We start from the raw sequence: 27,592 nt of genomic DNA on the forward strand, positions 1-27,592 counted from the left end.
TCGACCAGGTCAATCATCGGTGACCATCGTTTGGATACAATGAAGCCGACCCCACCGACGGGCCGCGTCTCTTCCCTGGCGCCCAAGATGACCGTCCTGCCGTCGTCATAGCGCACGTGCAGCGGCTCCCGGCGCTTGGTCTCGCACAGCCCTAGCACGCCGCAGCGGATGCTGTTCAAACCTTCCAGGATGGCAGCCAGGTTTGCCTCACTCGATACAGTCCTGGCGTTGAAGGTAGCAATGTCGAGCGCCATGGTGTTAATAGTCCGGTCCTTTAGTCGGTTCCCAGATGGCGGCCTGGTACCTGATATTCTTAGCAGCCTCTCGTCCCTGGCCGGATCGTTCCGCCGCCGTAGAACGGGCACAGGGGCGTGCAGGGTACTGAGGCCCTTGTTTGTTGTTGTCGTTGCAGTTGGATTCAGACCTCGGCTTGCAAGGCCACTAGGTCTGTGCCATCGTCCTTAGCCAGGCGTCTGTCATCTTCTCAGCATGGTTTAACCTACCAGGAATTTGCTTCCCGCTGTGTATCGATGACAGACTCCTGTTTCACCCCCCCGCCACGGTGAGGCGGACGAATAGGACTTGGGGGGGGGGGGGGGGGGGGGGGGGGGATTAATTAAATTAAATATTTAATATCGTTAAATTTATTTAGGGCACAGATATACCGCACATTTATTCATTCGAATATTTAATCCTGCTGAACAAGCTTTCTTTTTTTTGCTTTGAAAGTGAATATCGTTCAGATGTTGAGAAGGGGAGATCAAGAAACTATTATACATTTTTTACAAGAACTGTATGGCTGTTGTCAATCATATGTTTCATTGCAGGAGGCTTTCTTTTTCATAAAACAGCAAGAGAGGAAGAATCATCACGGGTTTTCTTCATGAGCTTACGAATGGTAAAAGTGCTGCACCAACAAGCGTGTCAATAAATAACTCTTTGGTTTGAACTTACTCACTGTCTCTGAATCTAGTATTCCCTGACACTAAGAGGGTTGCTTATTATTATATATTTTTTAATTAACAGTTTATTAGAGATTTTTAATTTAAAGAAATAATTCACTCAAACCATATGACTGATTTTCTTTTCAGAATTTTGAAAGAATCTTCTCACAGCTCTTTTCCATATAATGACAGTTCATATCATAGTGATCGTGTCTGTAAAGATCCACATAACCAACAACCGAAAATTAGTCTACACAACTAATTTGTAGGTGTGTTCAATTCACAAATAGTGTGTTCAGACGCATCACGTCAGGTGTGATGTTTTCGTATTCAAATGCATTTGGTTCTACAAATGCAGAACTTAAAATTTTAGAAAATTCAGCCTCTGTGTTATTGTTGTTGGGTGGATATCCATCACTGCATTGCGTCTGGTGTCCAGAGTGTCCCTACAGACTCAAGTGTTGTTCATGAGTTGAAAATGATGTATGAGCAATGCACAGTCTCAGAGTCCCCTCACACCACTCACCCTGACACTGCACAAAGCTTCCTCCTACTGCCTGTCTCAGTGACAGCAGATGAGACAAGAGATGGCTTCTGCAATGCTCACTATAAACACAGGGCTCTAGTTAAAAGCTGAGTGTAATTTAGAAAAAATCTAAAATGATTTTAAAAATCTTTCCTGAACACTGATAATTAGCATATTAACATTCTATTTATTTGTTCGGGTTTATAAAAAAAAAAAAAAAAAAAAAAAGGTTTATTCTTTTCTGCATATCAACTCTGCTCTAGCATCAGGGCCGACACAAGCTCAATTGCCGCTCTGGGCAAAACACTTCACACTCACAATTCAAGGCACACCGTGTAACTTTTCAACCTTCATAATATATTTCCAGGACCCTTGCTATGGTACATCGACTTACAATAGGTTTAATTGACACGTCTGCCATAGCCTGACGGGGTCTGTATCGCTTTTACTGGCACTATGTAACTTCGGGGTTCGGGTAGTAACCCGAGCACAAAAAGAACTACAAAATTCGACTGCTTTACGGCATACGTCACTTCCCCCACCACTTCCTCAAATCTGGACGTGAGAGGCCAACCAGCATTTGTTTTCGGCTGTCGTGCCTATGTTTTTGTCATGGGGGCTGTTTACACCTGGCCACTTCATGCGTTTTCTCAGATCGGATAGCTATCCGATCGTGAAAAGACCAGGTGTAAATGCCCTCCGAAACGCATTCGAGACGGATTTGAATCCGATCGCTCAAACCACTTCAGGAGGAGGTCTGAGACGCATTCCAGACGAAACTGGACAAGTGTAAATGCATCTGGTTGTTGAAACCACATATGTAAATTGTACTCCTCCCAAAAATGCAAAAACATTTTTTTTTAATAAACGTGTGAAAGCGTGTTATAGGCTATGTAATGTAATAGCCAGATATGACGACGCTACTGGAATACGCATCATCGCTGATGAGCAGCTGAGCAGCTGAGCATCTATTCAAGCCAACGTGCAAACTATCGCAAATCAAAGTGAAAGTAAGTCGCAGACGCTTAACACACAATCATCATCATCATCATTAAAAGTAAAGAAATGAAATGATCTTACCAGGGCTGTTACTGCTCTCTCTTATTGCGGTCTTTGATTTTGAAATTTTAGCTGATGATCAATAAAATGCAGCTCAAATCTGTTGCTTTCGGTGACGTGCACTCCATTAAATCTGCATATAGCACGGGAATTGAAGATCGGATTTAAATCCGTTTCGCAAAAACAAATTTATGTGACCAGGTGTAAATGGAATCGTTTTGATAAATCAAATAGCTATCCGATCTGAGAAAACGCATGAAGTGGCCAGTAAATAAATCTCTTATTTGTAAACTTGTTTGCATTCTATGTTGTATGTTGTTGCGCTTGCTTGTAGTAGCCTATGTCATTTTTTTACGATGCTGTTCATTCATCCATTGCTGATAATAAGACCAGTCCAATAATTTCCACGTCTAGCTAGCTTTCGATTATCAGAGCTGTTAACAGACTTGCTAACAAACACTTGTTTCTCTTACGTGTTTTTGCGTTATGTTTTATTGCCTAGCATGCCTCACGAACTAGTTTGCCAGCTGAACTCAGGTGTTGTGAGGTGTATTTATCACGTAGTCCTGAGGGATATCAGACGACGCTGTTGACGTTGATTCCTGCAATTATCATGAGAACAGTTTTCAATATCTCACATAATTATCAGGACATAAATAAGCCTAACGTCTTCGGAGTCTATCTGTGCCTGTTCCATGCCCGACGCGGGTACCGGTGTGCATGGTGGGAGGTGGGGGGGTGGAGGGGTATTTACGACAGTGCAAGTATTCCACTGCGACTCTAGGGGTTGCTGTTTGACAAAAACACAATTTCTACACAGTGTGCCTTGAAACACAATCTTTGAGATTCAGGCTGGATGAAGGCTAAGGCAGACGGGATCGCAGCATCGGGTTCCTGTGAGGAGGTTGGTAACCAACAGAACATTAAAATTGTGACAAACCTGTAGACGCTACCGGCAGGGAATCATGCCCCAGGAATGCTCAATGCCCCAGGAAATGGACCCCACCACCACTCCACTAGGGAGGATAGTCCCAGTCAATGTTTCACCCCCGGGGGCCCCGAACAGCCGAGAGAGGGCTTCGGGTTTGACATTTTAAAAGCAAAACCGGCCAAAAAAAGAGTGCCCAGCGGGCTTGACAAGAATTTACCCTCTTGGCCGAGCGAATATATTCAATGTTCTTATGGTCGGTCCATACCAAAAAGGGTTGTGCCGACCCCTCCAACCAGTGGCGCCACTCCTCCAAAGCCAATCTGACTGCCAACAGCTCCCTGTTACAAATGTTGTAGTTACGCTCTGCTGGGCTAAGTCAAGGGGAGAAGTAGGCACAGGGATGTACCCTGACATCAGAAGCATCCACCTCGGCAATACACTGCCATTTGGGATCTAAAATAGTGAGAACGGGCAGAGATGAAACGGAACTTCAGTTCATCAAAGGCCATCTGAGCCTGAGGATTGCAGCTGAACGCTATCTTGGTAGAGGTGAGAGCAGCAAACTGGCTAAAGTTCCTGATGAATCACCTGTTGTAATTGACAAACCCCAGGTTTGTAGACAAACCGCTGCAAGGCCTTTCGGGTGTCAAGGGCTGGCCACTCGGCCATGGCCCTTAAGGGGGCCGCACACCGGACGCGCAGCTCAGCGCCGCGCCGCGCCACGTCTAGGACAACTCTCACCTGAAAATCCGTTAGCATCAGCAATATTCTGATTTATGTAAATAAATATAAAACTAAATGTATATTGCAGCACATGGTGATGTCCGTATATACATTAACTACGATTTGAGACACATAAATGTAAATTTAATATAAAACTATGTAAATGGCGCACTGTGGCGCGGCAGGATTTTGAACACGGTCCTGAGCCGTTGCTGGGCGCCGCGGACAGACGCCGAAAGGCGCCGCCGGTGTGTGTACTCTCATAGAGAATAATGTGTTCGAATTTAAAAGACGTGGCGCTGCGCGGCCTTTACACTAGCGGGATCAGATTCCACCCCATCAGCTGAGATGACATACCCCAGGAACTCGTACTTCTTCGCCTTAAAGAGCTGATTCTCCAGCGTAGGACCTTGCGGACACGCAGGGTGTGTACCTGCAAGGATGAAGAGAAAATAAGTATATCATCCAGGTACACAAAGACAAACATATTAATCATGTCTCTCAACACATCGTTAACCAGAGCCTGTAAGACAGCTGGTGCATTGGTCACCGAAAGGTAGGACCAAGTACTCAGTGTCCAGTAGGTGTGTTGAACGCTGTCTTCCATTCACCCCCCTCACAAATCCATACCAAGTGATGGGCGTTGTCTGATGTGACCAAGTGATGGGAGGTCTAACTATGTGGCTCCCTGCAGCAACTCAAAGGCAGACGACATGAGAGGTAGGGGATACCTGTTCTTGATTGTGATATCGTTCAGACCCCTATAATCTATGCAGGGTCGCAGGGAGCCATCCTTCTTGACAAAGAACCCCGCACCAGCAGGCGCTGAAGAGGGACAAATGAGACCGGCATTGAGTGAATCGTGAATATATTTGTCCATAGCCTCTCTTTCTGGACCGAACTGAGAATAAAGACGACCTTGGGCGGAGAAGTGCCTGGGAGGAGATCAATGGTGCAGTCATACGGCCGGTGAGGAGGTAGAGACGGGACTTGCTGAACACCTGGTAAAGATTGTAGTACTCCACCGGGACCCCGGTCAGATCCGCTGCCTCAACCTGCAAAACAGGAGAACCAGAGCCAGGAGAAAAGGCAGTACCTCAAGCAAGATGCTAGACAAGACTGACTCCAGGCCAACACAGAATTTCCAGACCAATCCACATGAGGGCCATGCTGCACCAGCCACGGATGCTCCAAGACTATTGGGGCACTCGGAGAATTAAAAAGGTACAGCTTGGTCACCTCATGGTGATTGCCTGACACCACGAGACTAACACAAGGAGTAGAGTGGGTGATGGAAGTGATAAGACGCCATCAAGGGACCAGACAGATACAGGGACAGGTAAGGGGATGGCCGGGATGCCCCACTGCGCTGCTGTGGAAGTAGGGCTGCACGATTAATCGTATTTTAATGGCGATAACGATATCTGCATCTCTCGATTAATTTTAAATAATCGTCGCAATATTTGCCCGCTCGTTATTTATCCTGAAAACGCTTTTTTTATTTGACATTTGCATTATCTTGCATTGTTAACAAGTCCCCACTAGCATTGATGTTTGTGGTTGCCAGATCTAAAAAGCTTAAATCACCCAAATCACCCAAACAGAGCTTATCTCTTGCACATTATGCCCAGTGTTTTACTTAATCTGTGCAATCTGGCAACCCTGCGAGTACGCACTCTACACTGCGGAAAAAGCAGTGTTATTTGGCATGTTACTATGCTTACTCACTTTGCTGGGGAAATTCGTGTAAGCCAAATCTGCACGGATTTTGCGCAAATACTTGTGAGTCAGCATGATCAATTAAATACAGCGTATTGCGCAGAATCTGCGCATTTCTGGCTTACTTTAACACACACGTCACTACACAACAAATAGCGGTGCTTGTTCACTTTCATTGAAGCAATAGCGTAGATTAAAAAGCAAAGCATTTGCTTAACAGAAAAGTTGCTTAACATTGATATTTTACAACATCCTACATGTTCTTTGTACTGTACTGATCTGTTCACCTAAAACACATTTTTTGGTAAAAAAGATGAGAATGAATAAGGGAGGGAGGAGATTGCTTGATGACAGGCTTTTGTTTGAATAAGAAATGAATGAATGAAATTCTAATTTTAATATAGCCTTATATAAATAAGCTGTGAAATTTATTTTTTTGGCTTGTAGAAGTTCTGATTTAGCTGGTAACTTATATAAGTTATATATACAGTATATATATATGAAACCCAGCCGGCAGCAGAGATCGACAGAAGAAAATGCACAAAAGTAAACAAACAGGGAAAACAAACAGCACTGGAACCTCAAAACAGGACTGAACAAGACATGATATTAACATGCAGGGTCAAAGTGTAGCGGGATGAGACTTTAAAGTGAAGCCCCTAAGTGAAGTGCGGATAGTACCATCTTTTAAGGGATTCCTGTTTGTTTTGTTTGTAGGCTGTTTCCCCCACGCTTGTGTGTGGGTGCTGTATATTGAGTAAGAGGTAGGTCAGAATGATTTATTTCGTTTGAAGTTTGTGACTTGCTTTTAACAATTCTTAGGGATTTGTTTTAGGCTGAATAGATCTTAGATGTTAGTGCCCATTGAAAATGGCGCTGTGGTGCTGTTCAACCCATTAGAGCATCAGTAGGGTATGTGTTTTTGCAGTGATTTAGCTGGGGGAGTGGCAATATTTATTTGTGTAGGTGATTATGATGTTTATTTGAGGTTATATTTATTTGATGTAACATTTGTTTATTTTGTTTTCTTTAGGATTTCCAGTTTCCTTGCCACTGCTGTCTTTTTTTTTTTACAGGGGAAATAGAGTGGGCTCACGCCAGTGGCTCACTAGTGCAATAGTGCAATACATATAAGCGTGGCAACTAGTGCAATACATATTTTAACTTATATTTAACTTATTGAAGCAAAATACATTTATTCATTAATATTTAAAAATACATACAATGGGCTAATATTTACCTCAGCATAACTGCAAGTCGCTTCTTGGGTTCAATGGACTGCCTGTAGTTTGTTGTTTGCCTTGTTAGTTGGCCTCCACTCAGGGAAAGAATGTGATCCATTTGCTCTGCATTCATCCTGAAGTAGTTTAGGTGCCGGTCACGGTCAAGACGGAGTTCGGCGACAAGATGGTAATATGCACCATATTCTCTCCTTCGTCGGTTCATGGAGTGAACTCAAAGTCTGCGTCTTTTCCGTAGTCTTTGTAATAGCAAATACAGCACAATGGCCTTCCTTCTATCAACAACTCGCACTACACGGTAAACAAAGTCAACAAAAACAAAGATGAACCAAAAGTTATATAATATATTAATTAATAAAATAAGTTTCTTGACAAGTCTTTTCTCTTAAATGTATTTGAAAACGAAATAAAGCAATGCCAACTTACCCATTATAGAGTACTCTGTCTGTACACACCGCGCGTCAAACGCTGCCAGTGTGAAAGCAAAACGCGTGTCCTGCTTCCGCTCACCGTACACACTGCTCCTGCGCTGCTTACGCTCTGCTAATGCGTGCAGTGTGAAACTGGCGTTAGGGGTAGACATGGCGCCTCTGTCCCAGCTGAGTCAGTGAAGTTTATTGCAGTTTCCTGTGCTCAGCAGGTATTTTCTCTATGCAACACTGCTTTTTTTTAACCCTCTATTGGATGTAGTCCCCTTCCCTCAGGAGTGTTACTTTACCCAGCCGTGGTTAAGGTTATTAGGGGTACTGCCTACGTTCCTATAGTGAATGTTAATAGAACTGCCACAAAGCTTCAACCCAGATGTTCATTAGGTATTTTACACCAGGCACAAATTGTCAGTCTACCTTCAGGCATTTCAGAAGTACCTGTAGAACCATGTGGTTCGAGAGTGGCTACAGTGAATTCCCAGACAGGACAAATTGACCCAGTGTGTGAGTTTATTCAGGCTGTAAATTTGCAGGCCTTGTCTAAGCCAGAGCAGCTAAAGGTGAGGGATTTGCTGTATAAATATTCTTCCGTATTTTGAGCGCACGAGGGAGATTTGGGGTGTACTGATCTTATAGCTCATGAAATCCCTTTAGTAGATGATGTGACTATTCGACAAAGGTACATACGTATTCCTCCATCAGATTATGATTCTGTTAAAGCCCATATTAACCAACTAGAGGCCCAGGTGATTCGTGAGAGCTGTATTCTCTGTGCCTCTCCCATAGTTCTTGTGAAGAAAAAAGACGGCAGCCTACGGGTGTGTGTGGACAGCATGACTCGGCGGGATGCTTTTCCTTTACCCCGTATCGAAGAATCTTTAGATGCATTATCTGGAGCCAAGTGGTTCTCCACTTTGGATTTGGCGAGTGGATATAATCAGGTGCAACTGGCCAAGAAGGATAAGAGTAAGACTGCATTTTGCACCGGCTTTGGCCTGTTTGAATTTAATCGCATGCTGTTTGGACTGTGCAATGCGCCGAGCACATTTCAGAGGCTAATGGAACGTCTTTTTGGAGCACAGCATTTCCAATCTTTACTGTTATACCTTGAAGATGTTATTGTGTTTTCATCTACTGTAGATCAACACCTTGGCCGTCTGGAACCTGTGTTGTCCTGTTTGCAAAGGGAGGGGCTTAAAGTAAAGTTAGAAAAGTGCTGCTTTCCTTCGGACTGCAGAGAAATACCTCGGCCATGTCATCTCCGAAGATGGTGTTTCTACAGATCCCGAGAAGGTGGCTGCTGGGCACTTGGGGCCATCCTACCACAGTGTCTGAGTTGAGGTCTTTCCTGGGATTTGCTAGCTATTATCATCGCTTTGTTCAGGGGTTTGCCAGATTGTCCGCTCCATTGCATCGCCTCGTTGCCGCTCTCGGTGGCAAGCACAAGAAGGGAAAAGGACAGTTAATAGGATCAGCATGGACCAAAGAATGTGAGGAGAGTTTTAAGCACTTGAAAGCCTCCCTGACCACAGCACTAGTGTTAGCATATGCCGACTTCTCTCTGCCTTTTATTTTAGAGATTGATGCTAGTCATAGTGGCCTGGGAGCTGTACTTTCCCAAGACCAAGGAGGAAGAATAAGACCTGTTGCTTATGCTAGTAAAGCTCTCTCCCCTTCAGAATGAAATATGTCCAACTATAGTTCTATGAAGCTTGAGTTCCTGGCCTTAAAGTGATAAAGATAAAGATATTCCGGGAATATCTGTTGCGGCATAAGTGTGTCGTGTGGACTGACAATAACCCTCTCAGCTATTTGAATACAGCCAAGTTGGGGGCCACCGAGCAGAGATAGGCGGCTCAATTGGCTGCCTTTGATTTTACAATCCGTTACTGGTCTGGCCGAACAAATGTTAATGCTGACTCCCTTTCTAGACAGGTGCATTCTACTGATGAGTCTTCCAGACTACATTCCCTTTTTCCCTGGGACCCCCCCTTCCAGAAAGTTTGCAGTTCCATCCTGATTTAAGGTCAACTGAGGTAATGCTGTTATTAGTCTACATAGGGGCTGCTTAAACTAAATGGTCAGTTTCCTGAGCATTCTTTTAGTCTGAGAACCAACTCATTTGTTTTATTCTTTTTTTTGGTTTTAGCGGATCACTGAGGGGTGCTGGTTGGAATGCGGGTGTGGTCCCTTTGGTGGATACCCTCCGCTGGTGCTGCATGTACACTGTGGTGTGCACATCTTTTCTCTTTGTGTGTGTGGTGTGTGTGTTTGTATCTTTTTTTTAGGTACGTTTACTGGTGAATTTTACAGGGGAAATAGAGTGGGCTCACGCCAGTAGCCAGTCAGTCCTCCTCGAGTGTCCACTAGTTTTTTTGGGTTTGTTTTGTTTCTTGTAGTTGGTGTTCTCTCTTTTAAGATTACAGCTCCATGTGTGATTACCCAGATGAAGAATTAATTCCCAATATTGAGTGTGTCATTTTCTGTATAATGTCTGTTAATAACTTGTGAATTTTGTTATATCTGAGAAACACGTCTCAGTTCCTTCGGGTGGTAAGGTACACATTGAATCTGTGTTTATGATTCAACTTAACTTTCCCTGAGAGATTCAGGGTGGCATAGTCAGGCTACATTTGATTGGGCATACCAAAAATATTGGACATATATTGGACATACTGATATAGGAATTCAACTGACGATATACAACTCTATATACAACTCTAACAAGAGCTTTTAAAGAAAAGACAATTTGGAGATTGGTCTGAAATAGCTAAGGATAGTTTGGTCAAGAAACTATATTTTTAGTTTCTTAAAGGAGAACTCCGGTCAATTTTAACATTGAGCTCATTTTTTTGTACATTTGGAGTGCTGTCAATACAGAGAACAACGACAAAAATCGGTGTTGCCTACACCGAGTTATTCTATTTTTAAAATTTGCACCCTATTGACTTCAATGGGGCAAGTAGTAAGCCTGCTTTTTAGCCTCTTAACATCCTTTAAGTGTCATTACAAGTGCACAGAAAATGTGATTGATTCCTTCCGAGTGAACACGAGTGAATCTGACGGCAGTAGATGTTAGAGATATTAATAAAAATGAAGTTAATTCAGCCAGCGCTCATACCTTTGTTTACATCCTGTTTTCGGTGGAAGGCCATAGTAATCGATTGTCAAGTTCACGCGCATAGGTTTAGTACCTATGATCACGCGCGTGAACTCAACAATCGACTACTATGGCCTTCCACCGAAAACAGGATGTAAACAAAGGTATGAGCGCTGGCTGAATTAACTTCATTTTTATTAATATCTCTAACATCTACTGCAGTCAGATCCACCCGTGTTCACTCGGAAGGAATCACTCACATTGTCTGTGCACTTGTAATGACACTTAAAGGATGTTAAGAGGCTAAAAAGCAGGCTTACTACTTGCCCCATTGAAGTCAATAGGGTGCAAATTTTAAAAATAGAATAACTCGGTGTAGGCAACACCGATTTTTGTCGTTGTTCTCTGTATTGACAGCACTCCAAATGTACAAAAAAATGAGCTCAATGTTAAAATTGACCGGAGTTCTCCTTTAAGCAGAGGCTGAACCATAGCATGTTTGAAACTAGCAGGTATAACTCCATTTGCTAGAGAACTGTTAATAATGGCTGTAACAGCCGGGCTCAAGGTTACAAACCCTTCCTTAAAATGTCGAGTTGAGATGACATCAGACTCACAGCTGGAACATTTAGCCTTGGAAACAATATCAGCTAGCTGAGCAGAGGTAACTGAATGAAAACTTTTTGAATCTGTTGGTGAACAAATAAAAGGGGGATCATATGTTGATGGCTTAGTGGAAGCCTTGATCTCCAAGACTTTATAAATATACATTTTTTAAGTTCCTACAGGTTTTCCAAGATGGAACAAGAGAAGGGGCCGGTAAGGGATTTAGCACTGAAACAATTGTCTTAAACAGCATTCTCGTCGGTTAGCATTTTTAGTGATAAGTTTGGAGAGGAATTTAGACAGCCTCTTTTACTGACTTTTGGTTAAAGTTAAACATTCATACGAGACTTGAAGTTTGTCTCTTTTCCACTTTCGCTTTGCCTTACGACACACTTGTCTAAGAGAGCGGGTGTTATCATTTCACCAAGGTTGAGTGATGCCCTTTCCCTTAGCTTTCCTGGGCTTAAGGGGAGCAACAGAGTCTATAGAAACGGAACAGGATTTAGTAAAAACCTCCACCATCTCTTCAGTATTTAATTTGTCAAAGAAGACAGCATCCGCGAAGTTAGCTTGATAGAACTCAGTGGAAGTGGAAGGTTGAATTCTAACGAGAATAACTTACAGACTGAGAGCAAGTGGAGGTGGAAGAAACAGAGAGTTGGCAAATGGTCTGAAATAGCAGCATCAATCACTCTCAGATTTGTTACGGGAAAACCATGTGACAACACCAGATCCAATGTATGCCCCAAATTATGAGTAGGGCTGAAAACGAATTGTGACAGATTTAAAGATTAAATGAGGCATAAAAACTCTTTCACCAAAGGTTTAGATGGACTATTTTAAAGTTTTTTTTTTTTTTATTTGAATTAAAAATGTTATAATCAACAGTCTATCACAGCGAGACACAATATTAGAGAGGACCTCAGAGAATTGTTGAATAAAGTCCTTGTCAAATGTAAACCAGTGCACATTATAGATGACCCCTATGTTGATTCTCATTAACTCTACCTAAAAAACTGGAATACACATCTTTATGTATTTAAAAAAAAAAAAGTTTTTAAAAACAGTAGCAACAGCCCTGCCATGACCAGTTTTGGAGTGCTAAAAAATAAAAAGGATGATAATTCATCCAGTTTCAGCCATGTTTCAGTCACAAATAAAAAGTCAAGCGAATTCGAAAAAGTAATTTAAAATGAATGATTTTTAGATAGTGACCTCACCACACGGATCACATGGATCAAGGCCATCCTCACCATCAGTAGCACAGCTTTCTTAGCATTTGGAGATAAAAACTTAATTGAACAGAGATTTAACGGATAGCTCTGCACCCACAAAAAAGCACGCAGCAGTACAGCTGCCAACCGAGCAAAGTCGATCCCACGTGAAACTGAAAAAAAGGGAGCAGCGGCAGTCAGACACACCAGCATACGCTCAAACCGAAACCAGTATTGGTTGCATTATCAACTGAATGTTAGGATGACCAGATACTAACAAAAGTCCAAGGGACATGCAAACAGGGAACTCCTTGGAGACTGGCATGAAAGACCATGACACAGAAACCAGAAATGGCACTCAGAATTGCAGTGTGACACTAAACAAGATTTCGCAACTAGTCGTCTTCTTCTTCTTCTTCTTCTTCTTCTATTTTTAAATGGCGGTTGACAACTATTTGTTGCATTACCACCACCGCTGGACTGGAGTGTTTTCGCAACTAGTGAAAGAACACAGGGATTAAAAAGGCAAACATAAACGAGATAATGACAAACAGGTGGCAGTAATCAGAACATGAGTCCAGGCAATGGATTACGGAAAATGTAGTTCATTAAGCGGTAAAGGAGGCTGAAGGAGTGCCCTCTGGTGGTTATCATGGGCACTCCAGCCTGTAGGTGTAACGTGAATAATACATTTAAATGAATTTTAAGGACTGAGCTCAGAGACACCAATTCATATGTGAAAATGATTCTTTATGCTCCCTCCCAATCATTCTTTCACATTTTGAGCCTGATGAATCTTGGCTTTGTCATCCTGGAATATGGCCATGATGTGTCCTCCTACATGGTTGTTTAAGAAATTAAAAGCTACACACTCCATTAATTATGGTTAAAATAACTGTTCCCAAACATAACGTGCAAGAAAAATAATAATCACAGCAATAATGATCCAGTTATAGACTCTTAATGGGTTATTTCACCCCAAAATTTTAAATCTATCATTAATTACTCACCCTCGTGTCGTTCCAAACCTGTAAGACCTTCGATCATCTTCGGAACACAAATGAAGATATTTTTGATGAAATCCGAGACCTTATTCTGACCCCTCCATGGTCTTCAACACAACGACCACTTTCAAGGCCCAGAAAGGTAGTAAAGACTTCATTAAATCAGTACGCCGGCTCCTGCGTCAGCATCACACACATATGTCGTGGTGATCACGTGAACAATTAGGTCAATTGCCGTCAGCGTTCTGATATAGAACCCGGAAGCGCTGCAATGTGGTTACAATGTAAACAATATGAAATATCTTAATTTGTGTTCCGAAGATGAACGAAGGTCTTACAGGTTTGGAACGACATGAGGGTGAGTAATTAATATGACAGAATTTTCATTTTGGGGTGAACTATCCTTTTAAGTATTCGCCTATTTAAATCCAGACAGAGGGCCCTATTTTAACGATCTGAAAAGCAAGTATCAAGCGTGAAACGCAAGTAACTTTGTGGGCGAGTCTTGGGTGCTGTTGCTATTATACCGGCAGGATAAATGACTCTTGCGCCCGACGCAAATCTAAAATGGGTTGGTCTGAAGTAGCTTCATTATTCATAGGTGTGGTTTGGGCGTAACGTGAAATAAACCAATCAGAGCGACATCTCACATTCCCTTTAAGAGCAGGCGCGCTTGTTCCATGGCGGATTGCTATTATAACGGCGGATTGGCCAGGCGCACGCCAGGAGCGGTTCACAGCCGAGGAGACCGACGTTCTCGTCAGGGCTGTAAAACACAGAGAAGTGACATTATATGGGGATGGAGAAACCCACCCAAATTAGCTTCGGTTAAACAGGCGTATAAAAATTTGGGTAAATGTGTAAGCTAGATTTATGCCTATTTTTTCACATCTTCATGGACACAACAATGATTTCCCTCGTGTTAATATTTTTCCTTGTAATAATGTATGGTTTTCTAAAAATGAGAACACTGTGTGTAGATGAGATAAGTAAAGTGCATGCGCGTTGTGCACACGCTACATTGATTATGGCCAAGCATGCGCCGTTAAAATAGCATATGAATAACATGCGCAATGCGCCACTGACTTTAGACTAGGTTTTTCCTGGTCAGTGACGGAATTGTTTTCTAAACCTGCAAAATAGCACCAGGGAACGTTTGCGCCGGAACACGCCTCCTCTTTGCGCTGAACCGCCCCCGAGAGCGCAAGTTAATTTCCTAATTTACCGACGTGCGTCTGTGGAGGGAAAAGTCCGCTGTGCGCGGGTACAAAATAGGAATGATACATGTGACGGTGTACAAAGTCAATTGCGCTGGGTGCAAGATAGGGCCCAGAGTGTCACGGTTTGCAGGTTTGTCTCTTCATTCTGACTGTTTGTTGTGTGCTGCCATTGGTGTGATTCAGTGTTGCCTAGCTACCAACTGCGCTGACGAGCTAATCAGATCAGCCGCACCTGCGGCTCGTCATGGGTCCCTATGTGAAGTCTTGTGTTTGCTGTGTTCGTTGTCAGATCGTTCTGGGTTTCATGTCTTGCCACCTTGTTTTCATCAGTATCTCTCAAGTTCCTGCTTGTGTGTCTGATTCCTGCTTGTGTTTGGATTACTTACCGTGTGGATTAACATCTCTTCATTAATCGGCAGACATCTCAGCCCATTTTAGTCTCCTTGCTGCCAAGGCCTGCTTCCATCCCTGCACTATTGCATCTTACCATCCTGTTTTGGCCATTTATCCTGTTTATTATTAATAAACTGTTATTGCATTCGTAACTGGATCTTGTGTTTATCCCTGAGATGGCAATAAACACTGCATTGCCTAGCAGTTGTCAGCGTGACTCTAACTAGCTGGCCTCCGTTACACACGCAATCCAAGAGTTGATATCTGTTTATCAGAAGCGCAACAAAATAATGCTTCACTAAAAATAAAGAGCAGATTATGAACGAATGACAAGAAATTAATGAACAGTACACAATAGTAATTACAAACAAGAGTTTGTTGTTAGTTGCCAACAGCACAGCAGCTCCAGACAAAGTATGACACTCAAACCCAGTGTTACTCACGTGTGGAGCCGAATCAAAGCAGCATCCGTGTCTGTTTTCAGGCCTTCCTGCTTAACTCTCTCCAGCGCTGGCAAGCTTTTCTAATATTAACACGGGTCCTAAAGATCTTTCCCAGTCATAACCTTTAATTTTCCAGTGATATTCTTCTGAGCTTTTCTCTTTTGTATTGTGTCTTATCTCTATTTCTGCAGTCTTTCTTCAAATCTCCCTCTTGCTCGTTCTCTCTCCTCCACCGTCATACGCCCCTAATGCTGATTGGCTCCACACTTTTGTTGTTGTTTGTTTGTGTGCCGGTCCGACTAACTTCCATACAGCGTTTTGGAAAAAACGCTTACCCTACCTTTAAGTTATAAGAATCGTCACTGTGCGTACTCTCAATGAAATCCTGCAAGCACCTCTGATAGGACTGGCATGATTTGTTGAATTTACTTGTCTCAGAGAATGGGGGTTCTATAATCTAAAAAGTTGTGTGAATGCTAAATGTCAGTCTATGATTAATCACATTTGATCAGGAATATGTTCAGTATAATTTGCGGTTTAAAAAGACCTTGAGTTGATTCTGAGAACTGACACGTCTACTGTCGATGGGTGTTTAGGTCACTTTGATGCATTATTGATGCAGTCAGCAGGTAGCAAGGGACAAACGGGTGTGAATTGGCTACGATTAAAAATCCATTAATGCAAGAGTCCTGCTGCAGTTGGATTAATGGCCTAATTGCGGTCTTAAAAGCTCCATCAGACAGTACTGTCTACTCCTGCTGTGCCTCTCCAGCACAGCATATTGACAGTATTTCATAAGTCAAAGAGCTGTCTTTACCAGCTCATATATTCCCATATGTACACTACTGTGCAAAGATCTTAACGCAACACAATTAAAAGTACAGCCATTTATTTGGGTAATATGTCTTTATTTGCTTGAAAAAGCTTTACTTGCTGGTGAATTTATGTTGCTACATAAACTGATTTGCAATCTATAGCCTACAAAAAACGTACAATCTGTAGACATTTTATATCCATTGTATATGTATATACATTACATTTATTAATTTTGAGAACACACAATCTCTAACCAATAGTTACATACTGCAGATGTAAAAAAAAAAAAAAAAAAACATATCAGATCCTTTGCACCTTTAATAAAAAAAATAGCCAAAGCAATGCCACTGAAAACCAAAGTCAAGTCAAGTCCCCTTTATTTATATAGCGATTTATGCAATATAGAATAGAGTTCTAATGCATGACAAAACAAATCACATTTAAATTAATTATTGAAGAAATGTTAAATGTTAGAAAATTGTATTATTTAAAAATGTATATATTTCCCTGGATCTGATAGGCTGGGCAAGCTGTCAATCTGTGTGTCCCACCTGTAGCTCCGCCCCTGTCCGCTGATATTCAGGGCTGTTGTGGTTATCCAGGTGCAGGTTAACCATCTGATCTAGATAGGGACCAGGGGTCTCATTTATAAAACTGTGCGTAGGAACCTTACTAAAAGTGTACGTGCGCCCGAAAGCCAAAAATGGCGTACGCAAAATAATATTCGGATTTATAAAACCGCTCGTACGCCAGAACCTGCGCAGAATACACTTTATAAATCCCAGTCAGCGGAAGATTGTGCGCACATGCGTCTCCTCCCCGAAATAACCATATATGGAGCTTACAACGCCTAGTTTTACTATGCAGATCCTCATCTGCATATCATTTGCATATGATTATTCATCCACGTGATAACGTTTAACGGTACAAGACACATTACATTAATAAAAATCAAGCAGTTGCCTATCCTTGCCTTGTTTTTGAATACATAAATCAAATAGTGTAAAATACATTTCAGAGAAAGTTTTTCTCAATCTTTTCCACTGGCCGAATTGTATTTTTAATTGATACTTTTAATGGAAACAGATAGGCCTTGGGCATTATTTGCACGAAACTATTTTCTCAGACAATCTGGTATTATCATGATAAGCAGTTATCTCTGTGGTTAAAACATTAAAACAAAGCATGCCAGAGGAAAAGTGTTCAAAAACACTGCATTAACAACAAATATTTCTATTGACTGAATTTGAATATAAAAATGTTGTAACTTCTCAGTAATGACTTCATGTTTAAGTGCTTAACTCCATTAGTTTAAATCATTATTTTATTTATTTAAACTGTTATTTGCGTCAGTTTCACTAAACGGCCCAACGCGCTCGCTGGCGCGGACATTTAAGAAGGAATGGATATTTGCTTCAAGTGGCAGGCTTGGTGAGTGAAATTATATTTGTATTATCTTTCTGTATATGTTAAATTTTCTTTAGATTTTCTGTCTAAAAGTGACCAAAAAGACACTTAACTCCAGCTCACCATCGGTGTCGCCAATTCCCTTCTGCTCCAGAATGTGCGTACGCACGGCTCAAAGTTTGCTTAAAGGTGCGCACATTCTCCCGTCAAGTTTGTTTTTTATAGATCACAACCTTTGCGTGGGAACTGGCGTACGTACGTTTCCAGCCCCGTTTTGTGCGTACGCACGCTTTATAAATGAGACCCCAGATCCGATTGACTACGGTAATCTCGGGATAAGGATGAAACAAAGAAACTTATATAAGCATAGATGCCATTCTTCTTACAGTGTACAAAGTACATCGGGTGTTCCCAGCTCGAGATAATTTGTGCTGCCTAATAATCCTTTAACGGATTTGAATTATAGAAATGTTATGTATATGCTAGGTTAAAGAGATGGGTATTTAATTTAAACTGACAGAGTGTGTCTGCTTCCCAAACAAGGTTAGGAAGACTGTTCCAGAGATTGGACGATAAATAGGAAAAGGAACAACTGCCCGCAGTTGATTTAGATTTTCTAGGTATTATCAGCTGGCCAGAATTTTGAGACCCCAAAAACATGAAGGAACATAATGCAATAGTTCGCTCAAGTTCTGAGAAGCTAAACCATTTAGAGCTTTGTAAGTAATTAACAGGATTTAGAAGTTTATGCAATGTTTAATAGGGACTAATATGGTCATACTTCCTGGTTCTAGTGAGAACTCTAACTTCTGCATGGTTGGTTTATTAAGCATGCAGGGCAAGCACCTAGTAAAGCATTACAGTAATTTAGCCTTGAGTTCATGAACGCATGAATCAACTTTTCTTCATCTGACATTGAGAGCATATGTCGTAATTGGAGGAGTAGAGGGACAGAGGCAGACCAGGGGGAGGGGTGAAGAGCCAGGCCTGTGAGGTGGAAATGGGTTTGAGGACTGAGGCAGAGCAGGGAGCTGGGCTGGATCTGAAGACCATGACGGAGCCGGCGAAGCAGAGAAAGAGAGAGAATTCAGAGAATTTAGATACAATCTCTGTGGCTGTAACAGAGCTAATGGGGGTACAGAGAGGGCTTTAGTGATGCTTCAGGGATGGCTGTAGCGGTTGTGACAGGGGGGCACAGAGAGTCTAAAGATGGCCTCCTTACATTTACATTTACATTTATTCTTTTAGCTGACGCTTTTATCCAAAGCGACTTACAATTGCTATATATGTCAGAGGTCGCACGCCTCTGGAGCAACTAGGGGTTAAGTGTCTTGCTCAGGGACACATTGGTGTCTCACAGTGGATTCGAACCCGGGTCTCTCACACCAAAGGCATGTGTCTTATCCATTGCGCCACACCACCCCTTATATAGTGGCATATATATATATCCTTGGCCGTAACTGCGAGCACAGAGGTTTCAGAGATGGTCTTCTTGCCCATGACAGGACAGACACGATGTTCTGAGGGAGCTGCAGCAGACACCCCTGCCTCAGAGGGAGCTGCCGACGTGTGTGCAGCCCAAACACACAAGCTGGCAGTTGCCATCACAGGAAGCACTGATGACTGTGGAATAACCTCCAGATCCACCGACTTGGGACCACCGAACTTGGAGGCACTGAGACCACTGGACTTGGGAGCATTGGTGCTGTCTGCAAGATCCGAATAATACAATCCTGCAGATCAAGCTTGCTGTCCAATGGGACAACCTCCCTCACAGAATGGTTAAGTCCCATCCAAAAAAAGTTTGGAGGGCACGCTCAGCCCAGGGAGTCTTTGAAGCATCCTCCTGCAGGGGTAATTGCCACTACTAACAAAACATGCATTCATCACCTGGATAGTGGCTGGCCTAATGTTCTGTTAAGTCAGGTGCTCTCAGAGACATTGGGAAGGATAATCCATGTGCAGGTGAATTTGATTTAATAACAATAACCAAAATAAACAAACCAGGAGACAAGTGAGCAGAACTGAGAACATTGTCGACACATCCCACAATGTACAACACCAAACAAATGAACACAGGAAACCTTATATACACAGGAAATAATTGACAAACACGACAACAATAAAGTTGAAAGTTTTTCCTTTGAGTTTTCCCCTTACAGACGACAACATTGTCAAAACATTCCCCATTCACACGGAACATGTGACATTTTACCATTTCATAATTGAATTCACACATTACATCTGAGATGACAGTTACTGTGATTCATTTCATTACATCAATCAAACTATCATCTGAAACAACTGCCCGAAATGATAAGTAACTCTTGCATTACTCTTAATGCACAGTTTTATGGTAACTGACAAACAATATTCCATGTTTAGATCATAAAACTTTCTATATTCTCTATATGTGATAGTTCCTTATCAGTTACTGTTTCTATGGTCCCATGAACAACTTTTCCAGATCATGATTTCAGGTTTTGATATTATTTTATTTATGCAGACTTTTGTAATGAGAACCTGCGGCCAAATCCACAAGACTTTTATAACTGATTCTCTGTCTCTCAAACAAAAAATACAAATGTATGAAGGACGATTCAACTGTATTACTTCAAATTATACTCAGCTACATCAATAAAAACAGTTCTTCCCAAACCTGTTTGTTAATTGAATTCTTGTTTATATGCCAGAAAATACATATGCAAGGTCCACACGCGTCAATGATTTGATTCCTCTGAGATTTCCATTTACACCATGTGACGGAGCGGTACAGGTTTAAAACACAAGCCCAAGTTCTTTTACTTGTAGAAAATTTGACTATGCCACCTTGGGAATTTCACCCAAGGAAATATTAATAACAAAGAGGTGTTAAAGGTCACACAGGTTCGTCTCTCTTCTATGAAGGGTAGGCAGGAAACGTGAGTAATGTATAAAAATACAGATTTCAAAAGATTTTATTGGTACAAAAGTTAATTTAAAAAGGAGGAAGAAATCGCTTTAAAGTGTCCTCAGTCATACTGTAACGTCTCTGTCACAGAGCAACCCCGTGATCATGAATGGACTGTATGCAAGTACACCATATCGTGTCTTTTTACTGACACCGATATCATGCATTATAAATCAGTACAAAGGAAATAATACAGAACAATGAACATGAACGTGCAGGGATACAGAAAAAAGGAAAAAATAAATAAAATATAATAATATATATATACAGTGGGTACGGAAAGTATTCAGACCCCCTTAAATTTTTCACTCTTTGTTATATTGCAGCCATTTGCTAAAATCATTTAAGTTCTTTTTTTTTCTCTCATTATTATACACACAGCACCCCATATTGACAGAAAAACACAGAATTGTTGACATTTTTGCACATTTATTAAAAAAGAAAAACTGAAATATCACATGGTCCAAAGTATTCAGACCCTTTGCTCAGTATTTAGTAGAAGCACCCTTTTGATCTAATACACCCATGAGTCTTTTTGGGAAAGATGCAACAAGTTTTTCACACCTGCATTTGGGTATCCTCTGCCATTCCTCCTTGCAGATCCTCTCCAGTTCTGTCAGGTTGGATGGTAAACGTTGGTGGACAGCCATTTTCTGGTCTCTCCAGAGATGCTCAATTGGGTTTAAGTCAGGGCTCTGACTGGGCCATTCAAGAACAGTCACGGAGTTGTTGTGAAGCCACTCCTTCGTTATTTTAGCTGTGTGCTTAGGGTCATTGTCTTGTTGGAAGGTGAACCTTCGGCCCAGTCTGAGGTCCAGAGCACTCTGGAGAAGGTTTTCGTCCAGGATATCCCTGTACTTGACCGCATTCATCTTTCCCTCGATTGCAACCAGTCGTCCTGTCCCTGCAGCTGAAAAACACCCCCACAGCATGATGCTGCCACCACCATGCTTCACTGTTGAGACTGTATTGGACAGGTGATGAGCAGTGCCTGGTTTTCTCCACACATACCGCTTAGAATTAAGGCCAAAAAGTTCTATCTTGGTCTCATCAGACCAGAGAATCTTATTTATCACCATCTTGGAGTCCTTCAGGTGTGCTTTCATGTGTCTTGCACTGAGGAGAGGCTTCCGTCGGGCCACTCTGCCATAAAGCCCCGACTGGTGGATGGCTGCAGTGATGGTTGACTTACTACAACTTTCTCCCATCTCCCGACTGCATCTCTGGAGCTCAGCCACAGTGATCTTTGGGTTCTTCTTTACCTCTCTCACCAAGGCTCTTCTCCCCCAATAGCTCAGTTTGGCCGGACGGCCAGCTCTAGGAAGGGTTCTGGTCGTCCCAAACGTCTTCCATTTAAGGATTATGGAGGCCACTGTGCTCTTAGGAACCTTAAGTGCAGCAGAAATGTTTTTGTAACCTTGGCCAGATCTGTGCCTTGCCACAATTCTGTCTCTGAGCTTAGATATATGATAAACAAAGCGTGAAATTCCTTCAGCTTTAGCTGCCATATATTGTAAGGTCTCTTTGTAACCATAAGCTAAAAATCTTTTTGGCAGAATCTAGTTTAGGATGGAAATTCAGAGAAATTCTCTCCTTGGCAGATTTACAAATATGAATACCAAGATATTTAACAACATTTTTTACTAACATTCCATCAATAGAGGTCACATCTGAGTTGTGTATAAACATTATTTCACTTTTTTTTGTATTTATTACAAGCCTAGAGGCTTTAGAAAAATTATTTAGGCCGCGGATTATTTAACTTACTTGACATTGATTCTTTAAAAAGATGCATGTATCATCAGCTAGTTGACTTATTAACTTTTTCTCTCCAATATGAATTCCTTCAATAGCTGCACAATTCACCACAAATAGATTTAACAATTCAGCAGCCAGTAAAAACAAAAAATGGGAGATGGGACACCTCTACCTATACCTCTGTAAACATAAAATCTAGGAGAAGTACCATTGGCAAGAGAGACACAGCTGTTTGTATCATTATATAAGGTTTTAACAACACCAATAAAATTAGCGCCAAACCCAAATTTATCTAAAGCTCTAAAAATAAAGTTTTGTTCTACTGAGTCGAAAGCTTTAAAGAAATCTAAGAAAAGAATAAGGGCGTCATTACTAATCAAATCAGAATAATCTAGTAAATTAAAGATAAGGCGAATATTATTAGAAATATGTCGGTTTTTCATAAAACCTGACTGTGTTTCTTCAATATCCACCTTCCTTCTGATGAAGATAAGAAATCAATAACTGAACCACTGAAATTTCTATCAAACAAAACAGTGACACCAGCTGCACGGCGAGACCCATGATCAAATAAAATCTTATTACCCAATTGATTTTGCCAAAATGTCTTGTCCTCCTTACATGAATGAGTTAGACATGAAATAGAACTCGCATGAAATAGACATCCCAGTTAAAAGATTTACAAAACAAAAAATAGATTTTCTCTTCATTATGTCTCTTATCCTCCGAACATTAAGCAAAAACAAGAAATATTAAATAAAATTATTAAGCTAAACAACCAGATTTAAAGTTGAATTTGGAAAAAAGTAAAGAAAGAAAAGGAGCTTACTCAGAATACAAAACCATTCATGGTTTACTTCATCAAAAGAAATGGATTCATGCTAACAGAGCTGCATATAAAGGCTGTAATCAGCTTGTGGTTTACATTACGGATCACCTTTTCATTTATATTTAAATCCAAAACTGGTTACAAACTATCTACCTTGATATCTTTTCCCCTCTACGAAAGCAAAGGCAACTTTAAAACCTGCCCTTTTTCCTTCAAGTTTGTTGCGTTTCAGACCAAGTCTAAGTACAATGTCCACAGAATTAGCAAGAGACGAGGCAGATTCCGGTGAAACATTTCCGAAGAAATCCAGGATGATGATCTTTACATTCTCATTGTTAGTGTAACCCTTGACTCACGTTAAATAGGTAAGGCGAAATTAAAAGTATAGACCAGTTGCTAGGTTCAGCAGGATTACCATAGGAACTACGGTGAATGTGCAATGAAATGGCTGGAGGCAAAGAGTACGTAAGAAAAAGTATTATTTAGTAAACAAAATAGAAATAAAAACAGTTCCAAATAAACAATATTTAACAATAAGCATAGCCGGCATATGCAACACAAAAAAATATCCCCAGTCCCATTGAGCTCAGTTTGTCTTTCGTATGTTATAAGTCAAGTCAATTGTCTTTATAGTTCAGTTCTTTTTTTCCTTAAAAGTGGTGTTTTAAGGCGTTACCACTCGGCACGGTGGAAAAGTGGTTCTTCGAAGTTCAATCCAGTTCTGGGCACAGGCTCGCCATCTCCTTCCGGAGAGAATCCAGGAAATCCATCCAGGGTTTTCTTAACCATGTAATACTAGCCTGCACAACAATAATGGTATTATTGTTTACAGCTAAATAAAAGTCTGTTATCCTATCTCTTCTCAATTGCTATAGCTTTGTTTATCTTTTCTCATATTACCATACTACAAATATACAGTAATGTTTTACATGCATGTTTTTAACTCAAATACTTTTTTATATTATTCAACCATAACATTATGATTCAATATTTTTAACCAATTAGCATATTCATTTTTAAACAAATTTTAACTTTCTGTAAATCATGAAATGAATTACACTAATGAATTAAGATAATCTCCTTCAAAAATAAATCAACATTTCAATCAGTAAAACCTTATCTGTGCTACTGGGTTTAGCATTACAGTAGAATTACTGTACACTTTCATATGATAAACCATCAAAATGTACAATCAACTTCAAAATAATAATTACATTGGACCAAAAATAGTACAAAAATAACTAAAAGTGCTTCTCAATATTGTTATGAACTAAAATAGCATTTGGTATGATCCATGTCTTAACCAAAAATAGCTTTTACATTGCTTTCAAAACAAAAACGGCACTCGCAATTAGCATTAGCATCGTGCTTATTTTAGCATGCTCTAGCATGTTTTTCTAATTCTCACATGGCACAAACTTACCAAGATGAGGTATCGTGAGGAACCAGCAAGGCAACAACAACACAGCCAACAACAACACAGCCTCTCCAGTTCGTGGTCCTTCACAAACGACCCAAAAGTTTTAGCTCGGACCGTCTACAGCCTGTCTCGCTCATTCCCCGCGTGCAAAAGGCCGAAAACTAGTGAGTGATCCGGTCCGCAGCTTGGGAGGCGGGACTAATGGTGCGTTCAAGTCCTCCTGGGAAGTTCGTACGTACGAGGTGGGAAGTCGTGCTTATAACGGCATGTGCGTTCAAGTCACTTTCGTCGGAGCAAGATGGCGGAGTACACAGGACGTGTGTTTTTAATTAATTACACAAAAATACAGTAAGGTTCTTAAACTCTAGTTCTAGAAAATGAAGAACAAAGAAATGTGCATCAGGCGTACTTTGTATTTTTATGTTTTTAATTCATTTATGAAGCCACTGCCAACACATCGTTACATGTTGCATTGTTGTATTATAATACTATCATATTCTGTGTTGGCGATTAGCTAACTGAGCTGTTAATAGAAAAGCCTGACAATATCACAGCTAAATACCTTTACGTATTGTGTATTCCGCCATGTTAATCACTGACACGCCCCCAACTCGTAAAGATCGGAGCTTAGAGAAAATCCCGAGCTCCCCACTGGTATTTACGACATTGTGGTGGCGTTCAAGTGCGTTCAACTCGTAAATACGATCTATACGAGATGACTTGAACGCACCATAATATCATTTCCAACAAATCAAAAGTTCGTTATCACCCAACTTGACCGTGAAAAACAGGAAAATAAAGTTTGAGCGAGGGAATCACACTTCCTTTTTTCAAAACAAAAGTTTTTTCAAAATAAAAATGCATAAATATAAATACAGCAAAAAGGAGAGAAAATGACCCATTTTCTCTACTGGGTTACATTAGATTCAGGGACACCTGCAATGCGCAAGTTCCATCTCCGTTTATATTCATCCAGTTCCAGACAAGACTGACAAAGGATTTTCTTTCGTGAGGTTAGTAACCGTGTTCTCCAGAGAAGCAACTCTATTCGTAACGTCTTCGATTTCCTTACCAAAGAATTCCATGGATGAGGAGAGGGTGCGAATAGAAGTAGTGTTCTCTTGAACGGACTTTTCCACAGATTGAAGCCTCGCCCAAGACTCCTCTTGCCTATTTTCTCAATAGCCACCAAGACAACAGAGTTCGGTACATCATCTTCGTTCACTGTTACACGCGACTTCTTGGCCAATGGGCGTTTGTCAGGAGTATCAGGTAGTGGTATATCAAGAGTAGAAACTGAATCGAGAGGTTTCGCACAGGTATGCGTGTCCATCTCTTCTGTCTGTGAAGAGTGATTGGTCGAGGGGGAATTCGAGAGATTTCTGTTTGAATTTTTAGCAGAACGTTTGCCCATAATGCAACCAACGAAACAAAAAGTATATTTAAATCAGTAAGCCATTATACTATAATAAAATAGTTCACCACATAGTAAAGTAAAACTGAGTTTGCTCAAATAACTCACAAGCAACGTACACAAGCTTGTTAACACGGCGCCATCTTGCGCGCCCTCCACCGAGATCATGCATACTCGGACGTGTGCAATGCTTGTGAATGTTTGACGGTATTGTGTATAATGCATTTAAGATATGTGAGGGTATGATGTGTATTTGCTCTTTATGTGTAGTGGATATGCATTTTTTTATTTGGGTAACTTTAGCCGCTAACATTGTTCATTCATTGTTATAAATAACCACAATACACATATGTTTGATTTGAAATCTTTATTGAAGATTGGGTTACACAGTATAACACCTTACCTGCTTGTGAAACACCAGTGACCAAACCTGTATTGTTTTAAAAGCAGAGTATTTAAACATGGTGGACGCGTTGTCTGATTGGGAGAGACCATGTTGGGTATGACGTAACTGGGGGTTTCCAATATTCCTGTAAAACACATTTATATTTGTTAATTCATTAGTATCATTGTTTTATTGTGTAATTTAACCATGGATAGATGTTTTATATGCATAAGGTAAGAAGTGCATATGTAAGAAAGTAAAAAACTTACCTGTAGAATGGTACACTCCAGGGGTGTGGCCTAGACTATAAATTGCTGCCAGAGTTAGTACATTGTGAGTAGAGGAAGCAAAGCAATAGAAGCGTGTGTTCAAGAAAGTTTGTTAAAGGTGCTCCAAGCAATGTCACACGTTTTTTTTAGGCCAAAACATTTGTCACATCCAGCAAACATCTCCTCACTATCCGCTAAGCTGCCTGTCCCCTGAACACATTGTAAAAAAACACGGCCTCTGTAGACAGCCCAGGCTCCAATAATAGCAAGAAAAACAAACTGGCCCAGCCTGGAACACGAAACAAAATAAAATGATGACCAGAGCCAGTTATACAAAAGCACTTCTAAACACACCACTGTGCACTCAGATCACAACCAAACACTAAAAGTGTAAAAAAAAGAAAAGAAAAGTCACACGGCAAACGTTGAAGCACCACCACCACAAAAGATCCTTCACCTGTGGGACCTCAGCTCCTGAAAGAAAATCAAAGATAGATAAATAAAACAAATTAAAGCACAGTTTAATATAACAACTTAGTCACGAGACAGAAAACAGTGATGGGCAAATCATAAAAATAAATCCCAATAAACAATATACTAATATTCAAAAAAAGTAGGAAAAACAAAGAAACAATTCAAACACCAAAAGGAGAAAGGGCTGGCATGAAGCCACCACGTAGTTTGTGCTCCAGCACTAGTTATCACGAGCGAGCCTCTAAATGATAATAGAAAATAAACAAATGAACCAGACAATGGACCAAACACTTGAAACCAGGCAACAACAATCCCCGGT

This window comes from Rutilus rutilus (genome assembly GCF_951802725.1).
Source record: "Rutilus rutilus genome assembly, chromosome: 14".
NCBI classification, from domain to species: Eukaryota; Metazoa; Chordata; class Actinopteri; order Cypriniformes; family Leuciscidae; genus Rutilus; species Rutilus rutilus.